The sequence below is a fragment of the Pteropus alecto genome, unplaced genomic scaffold (assembly GCF_000325575.1).
Source record: "Pteropus alecto unplaced genomic scaffold, ASM32557v1 scaffold61, whole genome shotgun sequence".
NCBI lineage: Eukaryota > Metazoa > Chordata > Mammalia > Chiroptera > Pteropodidae > Pteropus > Pteropus alecto.
In genome coordinates, this window is record NW_006434835.1 from 21291352 (window position 1) to 21300027 (window position 8676).

Sequence of the window (8676 nt, forward strand, 5' to 3'; positions counted from 1 at the left end):
AAAGTAAGGCAATAAAACCAAAAATAGACAAGTTGGGATTGAATCAAACTAGAAAGCTCCTACATAGCAAAAGAAGCAACCAATATAGTGAAGAGACAACCTATGGAATGGGAGAAAATATTTTCAAACATTTGATAAGGAGTTAATATCTAAAATGTAAGGAATGTAAACAATTCAATAACAAACACAAAAACAAAACAGAAAAACAAAAATAACCTAATTTTTTTAATGGTTGAAGGACCTAATGGACACTTCTTCACAGAAGACAAACAAGTAGCCAATAAGTATGTGAAAAGGTGCTTACCATCATTACTTAGCAGAGAAATGCAAATAAAAACCACAATGACATCACCTTACTCATGATGGAATTGCTATTATTGAAAAGACAGAAAAAAATATACAATAAATGTTGGCAAAGACGTGGAAAAGGAACTCTTGCACACTGTTGATAAGAATGCAAGTTAATACATCCATATGGAATATAGTATGGAAGCACCTCAAAAAATTTTAAAAATAGAGCTACCATATGAACCAGCAATCTCACTTGGGTATATCCAATGGAAACAATATCAGCATCTCAAAAAGATATCTGCACTCCAGTATTCATTGCTGCATTATTCACAATAGCCAAGATGTGAAAACAGCTCAAGTGTCCACTGACAGATGAATAGATAAAGAAAATGTATGTATGTATGTATGTATGTATGTAATGGTATACTATTCAGCCATGAAAAGTAAAGAAATCCTGCCATTTGTGACAACATGGATGAACCTGGAGGATATATGCTAGGTGAAATAAGTCAGACACAGAAAGACAAATACTACATAATCCTACTTATACGTGGAATCAAAAAAGCAGAGTAGAATGGTGATTGTCAAAGGTCGGGAGATGGAGAAAATGGAGAGCTGTTGATCAAAGCATACAGATATTCAGTTATGTAGAATGAATAAGTTCTGGAGATCTAATGTATAGTGTGATGACTATAGATAAGAATATTGTATATACGGTACTTGATATTTGCTAAGAAAGTAGATCTTGTGTTCTCACTACACACATACAAAGTAACAATGTGAGATGATGGATATGTTAATTAGCTCCATTGTGCTAATCATTTCACAATGTATATATATATCAAAACATCACAAATTTATATCTTAAATTTATAAAAAATGTTAGTTGTTAATTATACCTCAATACCTGGGAAAAGTAAAAGTAAAATGAGGAATGTGGAATTTGACTAAATTTTTAAAAAATTTTTTCAGATAATTACATGATATATTTTGTCCAGTGAACTCTTGATAATATAATGGATTTTAGGTTTAAGTCATCCTTTTTATTTCAGTCTTGTCAGATTTGATTTCATTGTTTTAATTGCTTTGTAAAAGAATTTGAACATTTTTCTTCTTATTCCATTGCTGTCAGATCCTTCTTAATGGTTTGCCTAAAGTAATGTGCTATTTGTGTCCCAAAGGTCACTGTGAAGCTTTGAGAGATTAAAGTGTACTGGAACTTCAACACCTTACACATAAAATTCCATTATGTTCTTGTCTCTAGTGTTCAGCTGTGTTGGGGCCGATATAAATTTAATATTTTATTCTTTGTGGGTGCTACTCTATTTCTCTGGAAAGTCTTAGAAATCTTCCTTTCTTCGATATTCTTTTGATTTTATTTCCTGATATTTTTACCTTTAATTCTGATAAGTTGTCACTAAGTTTTTAGAAATTATTTCTCCATTTTAAAATTTATCATTACCAGACATCTATTATGTATACGCTAAATTTTCTTTTGAATTTTTAAATCTTTTTTTTGTCATTCCTGATGACTTTTGAGAGTTACTTTATCAGATCTTCCAGGAAACAATTTTGTTATCTTAATGTGTGTGTGTGTGTGTGTGTACACATGTGTATGTATACATATATGTATATATATATACTCACGCACATATATATGTAGTTATATATCTTATCTATTAAATTCTTTTTGAACCCATATTTCTACTTTGTCCTGCTCTGAGTTACTGATATCTTTATTTATCTCTTTCAGTGCATTTTTAAATGCTTATTTAACAAAAATTAAACTATCTGGTCCAATATTTGTGCCTCATCTAACATAGATTGTTCATTCTATACTCCTTCTACCTCTCTTTTACCTCTGCCTGTCAATATCTGGTTATTCTTGTGTGCGAGCACATTTACCCTAGGAATGTCAGCTATCTTTGCTGGTATGGAATAAATAAGAGGACAAATAGTGCATGCCAGTAAAGTCCGAGCTTGACTATCCCCGTGCATTATACTCATTAGAAGGACAGCTCTCACCCTTAGAAACTCTCTTATCTTTGCCCCAGTTATTGATATTTTGCAGGAACTTTGCTCCCTTTGTTGTATTTTCCATTTTGGTTAATATATAAAATATCCACTTAAAAAGTCAACAGTCTACGGCCATGCCACCCAGAACGTGCCCGATCTCATCTGATCTTGGAAAATAAAATATCCACTTAAAAAGTCAACAGTCTACAGCCATGCCACCCAGAACGTGCCTGTGTCTGATCTTGGAAGCTAAGCAGGGTCGGGCCTGGTTAGTACTTGGATGGGAGACTACCTAGAGATACCAGGTGCTGTAGGCATTAAAAAAAATCAGTAGCATTCCCACAATCAGGAGTAACTTTCAGAAAAAAAGTTTTGTTCATTTTTGTCTCTGTGGCTTCAACACTTTCATGCACATAACAGGTGCTCAACAAGTGTTTGTTGCTAAATAGTAAGATAAATTAGAAAGCCTTATAAACAGCATAGTCAGTGATTACTTGATATCAAAAATATAGATCAGTGGACTAGAGATCAAAAACAGGGCACCCAGAAACAATTTCATGAATATCCTTTATATACTCATTAACTTTTGGATTTCTCTTTCTATTAAGTATGTTTTTAGAAATTTGTTCATTTTTCTATGGGATTTTTGTTCCATTTTTTTCTCCTAATTTGTAGGAGTTCATCAGTATTTTATAAATAATTTTCTTGTCAGTTTTAAACATAGAAAACATCTTTTAGTCTGTCACCTTCTCGTTAAGTAAGTGAAGATGGTATGCTAAGAGTAACTCCAGGACACCAGAGAGAATGCTGCAATTTTCAAGACAAAAATTTTACTTGAAAATGTAGGGAAGGACACGACTAGAATAAAATATACCTAATTACAGAGCTGAAGGCAAAATGTTGATGAATTTTAGGGTGAACCTTGAGACTTCAAAGACATTTTATGTGGTGGCACGTCCTCTAAGGCTGTATCACTAGACCTTATTAAGGTGTCCTGTCACTCTCCCTTACCTGGAGGGCATACTTGAGGAGGACAGTTAGGAATCTGAGAATAAAGTCTTAAATCCTTTGCCTGGCACATCAGACCTTTTCAGATCTGCCTAGCTCTCTCTGTCATCTGCTTCTGTTCACTCGCAACCTTATGCATCAGCCATACTAGGTGACTATTAAGCTATTAAAATAAATTCTGGCTCTCAGATTCACTGAAATATATAGTTTTTCAGATTGCTTTTTCTTATTTTGTAATGAGGCTGATGGCGAATTGCTTCTTGTCATACCTGGAACCACTACTCAAACTGATTTTTAACTCTATATTTCACTGAAAACTATGTGCATATGCGTGTGCATGTCTTTGTGCATGTGCATGTGCATGTGCGTGTGTGTGTGCGTGTGTCTGTGTGTGTGTGCGCTCTTCTGTCATGGGTGTAATTGATACTTCCCCGAATTCATATATTGAAGTCCTAATTCCTTGTACCTTATTAGGTTGACCTCAAATGTGGCCTTTTTTGGAAATAGGTTGGGTGCAGAAGTAATTAGATAAGATGAGCTTATTAGGGTGGGTGCTAATCCTTTATGATCAGTATCTTTATAAAAAGGGAAAATTTGGACTCAGAGATACACACAGAGAGAACACTGTGTGAAGAGACTCAGGGAGAAGATGGCCATCTAAAAACCAAGGAGAGAGTTCTGGAACAGGTCTTTTTCTCACAGCCCTCGGAGGAACCAACCCCATTGGTGCCTCAATTTCAGACTCTAGTCTCTAGAATTGGAGACAATAAACTTTCATTGTTTAAGCCACCCAGTTTGTGGTAAATGTTATGACAGCCTTAGCAAAGTATTATGCCTCTGTCCCTCAAATTAGCAACTAGCTTCTTTTGAGAGCCATTTTGATAAAGACATAGAGGTTCGAGGCTTATTTGATTATTTTTACTTTATTTTAAAATGACATATATCTTGAATATAGTTACTTGGTATATAACAGTCAATAGAAAATCAGAAATCACATTTAGATGTGGGTGCTGGGGATGCATTTAGTCTTGTTTACCAGTTAATTAATCATTTTCCTATAGAGCAGCCTCACCAAATAATTAAAATTTAAATCTCATAAAAAATGGCAATTATAGATTACTAGATGTCATGGACTTGCTGGATCATTTGCCATGTAGTAGAAGCTGTTCATTTTAAATCCATATGTTAAGAGTCCCCTTGTAATAGTTCTCTGATGGACCCAAAATGAACCAACGTGAGACAGAGTAACAAACAGTGGTGAAAAACTGTGGAGCGGATGTGACCCATAGTTCGTTCATTCATTCATTCATTCAGTAAGCAAATTGTATCAGGTACCATGTGATGATTCAGGGATATAAAGATAAGGATGATATGAAACAGTGGAAGAGCTATGGGAACAGGGAGAAGGAGCACCTCTGTGTAGAGGAAGTGGGATAGAAGGAAAGGATTGTTGAGTAGACAGGGAGAGAGGTGCGGGGAGGACTTCTTTCTAGGCAGAACAAACGGTTCATTTAAATGAATACAAGCTTGGGAATCTGATATGTTGAAGACTGGTGCCAAGTCAAGGGACTTAAATATAAGATATGTTTAAAAAAATAGCAGGAGATGGTGCTTGGAGATGTTGAATGGAACCAGATTGGGTGGGGTCTTGAATGCCATGCGAAGGACTTTTCATTTTGCTTTTCAAAGTCAGTGATGTGCCATTTAAAAAAAAAAAAAATACAACTGTGATAATGACACAAGTAGTCCATGGTGGACGCAGGAGGAGGCCTGCTGTAGGAGAGCCCTTGTGTTTTCTATTTGACCTTTCTCTAGAGTGGGAGAGCCTCCTAGTCTTTTTACACCTAATACTGTCTAGGTTATCTTGTACTCTTGAGGAGTAGGTCATTCCTTTATTCCACACATGTTAATTGAGATTTTAGGATGAGCAGAATAGTGCCCCCTGCTTTAGAGTGGAAGAAAGGTGATGAACTAAGAGTGATTTAGATACTTTGTCTTTTCAAAGTTATAGTTGAAGGGAGGGCGCTAAGTATGCCTTGAGAAATATGGAAAGACTGCTCAATGCCTAAGAGATGGACTGGATAACAAAAATTAAAAGATGGGGAGAAGGAGAAGTATTTGCAAGGAAAGAGTCAGGCCAAGCTTTACTTGGCTTCAAGGAGATAGAAGAGTGAGCTCTTCAGAAGGAATTTCCTTTCAGATAAGAGGCATGACACTATATATATTTTTTCTTATTTTTTCTTCTTTTTTTCTTTTCTTTTTTTCTTTTTTGGCACTATCCTGGGTCTTTTGCCCTTGATATCTTATGTAATTTTCTTCATAGTCTTTGAGGTAGGGCTCTTTATTTTACAGTTGGGGAAACTAAGACAATAGATATTTCCTTAAATTAGCAATAAATAGATGAACTTGGCTCTATTTATTGGGTTCATGCTATTAATCATTAGAGTATACTCTCCCCATTTGTCTTGTAGAAAATATGTCAGTTCCGAAGACCAGTTACAACTCTCCCTGTCACAATGTCATTAAACTGTGTAGCTCAAACCCAATGTCCAAGGCAAGTTTTAATACCTATACCTTGAAGCCATAGGGCAAATGTATGTAATTCAAATATTTCAGCTGTAAGCTATTCCCTGGATTAATATCCTATTTTCACAGGTAGCAGCAAAATAAAGTATTTTTGCTCTAGAAACAGAATGGAAACCCTGTGTGCTTCAGGCCATGACGTTAAATGTCCTTTTCTGAGTTCTCTGTTATTATGCACCATGCTGATCTCAAGATTTTGTGGCTACACCCAGGCCACAAAATGTCAAGCTGGTGCAGAACCTGAGGTTGCATAGTGAAGACTGCAAAATGCTTGTTTGCCTAGGCCTGGGCCAATTACTTAATTTGCTGGGCCCAGTTCTAAACAAAAAAGGAGAAGGCCCCTGCTAGAAAAGCAGGAAAAAACGCCATTACAGGCACTGAAATAAAAAGCATTTTCTTTTCTTTGGTGGTCTATCTCTTGACTTGTCATAGTGTCTTTTATTTACTATTCAATGTTATTCTAAGTATGAAAAATTAATTTTTAAATAATGAGCATGAATTTTACCATTTATCTCCCTATTGTACAGTGCCAATTAAAAAAAAAATGAAAGCGTTCAGTGGTATCACCAAAATTACATGATTCATATTTCTCAGGGCATACATATATTTTCATGAGAGGAAACAGATCCAGAAAAGTAACTCGCCTGTTTTTATTTCACTTCTTGACTCATGAAACATCTACCAACATTGTCTACCATTAGCTTGTTGAATAAGAAAGACTGAAAGATAAGAAAGGATATGATAGGTTTCCTTGGTCATTATTTCTCTTAGAACATCATTATCTTCTTTCTTAGTTTGAAGAAAATTTTTGTTCTACCTTCAGAACAAAAAACATAGCCTCTTGGGGCTATCAGTACCCCAGCTTACTTTGTTGTAGATATAATATGCTCACCTTGTACTTGCTTTGAGTCTGGCTGAACTCCCATGCATCCTGAATTCACTGGTATTATGTGCTCATGGGTCATCTCCAATGTTATATGCAAATAAGATGTCAAGGAGCAGGGCAGACTTGCATATTTTCATATTGCATTTATCTCTTTTCCATGTTTAATTGTCCCATTTGACTTTATTTACAACACACAAGTTCAAAGATAAATTGTTAAGAGTTTCAACACCGTGACAGCAGAGCATTAAACGAAACACAGGACCTTTTGAATGTGGACCCCTGTGAAGCTGCACAGGTTGCACACCCATGAAACTAGCACTGCCTGGACCACCTTTAAGGATTCCTACTTTGAGCATCACCCAATGATAATGGCATTGCACCTTGATGAGAAAGGAGAAATAGCGTGGTGGCAAAAGGCTCAGGGATGAAAACCCTAGAGCCACTAACAATTTCATGAGCTCCTTCACTGAGTTGAATGCTGCTTTGACGTATTAATTCTGGTGATGGGGGAGGCAATGACGGGTGCAGTTAATTCCTCTGTAATGGCATTCAGGAGCCAGTTTTCTGATTCTAGCTTTGCCATCACTGAGCATTACATAACTTCTCTGAGTGCTAATATTCTCTTCTGTAAAATGGGAATAATACCGACTACCTCATAGGGCTGCTGTGAGAAGTAAATAATGGATGGCATATGCATATAATAGTGGATAATAAATGTAGTTTTTTATTCCCACTTTGGAGAGTTGTTGGTTCTGTAAGAACACTCAGTCAGTAGAATGCCCTGTTCTGAAGAAAATCTGGAATCAAGGTTAAAGATTTCTGCCACTTGGCTCCAGTTTCGATTCCGAGAATAGCAGCAGGCTTATTGTTCAGGGAACTTGTCTCTTGATATTATGGAGTTTTATAATCTCAGTGAATTATTAAAATTACTGAAATTGTATTTTTGGTAATCATCAATTATTTAATTATGGAATCACCCATGTGGGAGAAGATGAACAGTTGTGAGAGTAAATTATGCCTTTGGACTTCTATTACAAACTATGGTTAAAGTTGACTAGAATATATGTACACGTGTACACCTGTTTCGCTTTCTGCAAATAAATGTTCTCCATTTTTTGCATGCAAATATGTTCATTTCTCACTTCCTGGACGATCAAGGAAACCTGCAAATGTTGGTCTGCTGCTTAGATCCCTTGTCCCCCTCCACCAAACTGGTGCACTGTTTATTTGTGCTTAGTTTTCTTTTTATTCTGTAAACCTGCAATTGTTGTAATCCCTGATGCATGACTATATGGGTCTCTAAGAACATGTTTCTGGCTGGGGAAATGATTGCGTGGTCCGTTTTATACTTGACATCTCACAGACGTCAGTACAACTCTGCAAAGACAGGGGGAGAGAAGGGGAAGAAGAAGGAATCAGAGAGAGACCTGAAAGGCCCTTGGCTTTTAAGGAAGCACTAGACAAGCTGGATGCTTTATCAGAGCCTCAGGGTGGAGGCTGAGAAAGGAATTCCACCCTTGGAGAGCTTCAAAGCCCCTGGCCTGGCCTGGGGCTGTGTGAATAAGAGCTGAGAGCTGAGATTGCTCCTGATCCGCCTTTCCTTCCCCACCTGTTCTCCCTCTAAGACAAGGAGCTGGTTTGGAACCATGCTCCATGTCTGCCCCAACAGTAATATATCTTAAACCCCTAGCCCTTTTCCACTCCTAGGCTTAAGAAAGTATAACTAAATATTTTTAAAGAGTGTAGTAATTTCTAGAGCAAGACAACGTTTTTCTCCTCTCTAACTCCAAACTCCCTCCTAGGAGTTTGTCATTCCTGACACTGAATAAAAATGTAAGAAGTTTCCATAGTTCCTTTCTTTAGTTTTCTCACAGTAGTAGATTTAAAAAAAA

At 36.5% G+C, this 8676-nt stretch overlaps 2 pseudogenes; one reads left to right on the plus strand and one right to left on the minus strand.

The window, feature by feature from the left end:
• Positions 1 to 8676, minus strand: part of LOC102886155 — a 43675-nt pseudogene that overhangs the window by 25082 nt on the left and 9917 nt on the right.
• On the plus strand, positions 2432 to 2624 carry LOC112478622 (annotated as a pseudogene).